Source organism: Emydura macquarii, unplaced genomic scaffold (assembly GCF_026122565.2).
Source record: "Emydura macquarii macquarii isolate MOO-44397 ecotype Brisbane River unplaced genomic scaffold, CSIRO-AGI_Emac_v2 contig_1348, whole genome shotgun sequence".
NCBI classification, from domain to species: Eukaryota; Metazoa; Chordata; order Testudines; family Chelidae; genus Emydura; species Emydura macquarii.
This window is the reverse complement of record NW_027131485.1, coordinates 9,151,269-9,151,937: the sequence shown is the minus strand read 5'-3', so window position 1 is coordinate 9,151,937 and position 669 is coordinate 9,151,269.

Here is a 669-nt window from a genome sequence, read left to right as displayed (position 1 = left end):
AACCCCCACCTCGCAGGTTCTCAGTCAGGTTCTCTGCTTTGGGGAGATCCACAATTTTCAGCCAGGATCTGACTGGATAAGGCTCTTTATGGAAATGCTGCAAGAGACACAGGAAAAGTCAGTCCGAACACAAAGAACTGAGGCAGTAAGTTTGAGGCACCAGGATCTGAGAGTCTCCAGTCATGCAGAGGAAGGTCCTTATCTGACTCTATAGACTCTGCTACCAGAAGCTAGGTAGACAAAGAATTGGCTCACAGTCTAAAGAGAGGCTTAAGCATCAGGAACAAAGGAAAAGAGTGAAGTTTTCAGATGTGTTTCTTGCACCTTCCTCTGAAGCACCTGTCAGGCACAGGATACTGGAGTGGATGGACAATTGGTCTGAACCAGTGCAATGCCTATGTCTAATCCTAGCACTTCCTTGATTAACATCTAGCAATGGTAAGTTGGCTACATTTGAACATTATTTCTTTGTCCCATATAAATTAACGTGAGAAAATACACGAAGACACAGATGTGAAAACCCAGACAAGGAAACCATAGGTCCACACTCACCACCTGCAGGTTAAAGTAAGTGATGATGCTGAAGCGGTTGGAAGTCGGCTCATAGTCGCTCATAGCCCCAGTTCTGCATGCCCAGCCCTGGCAGAATGCTGTGCTGGCTTCTGCTGC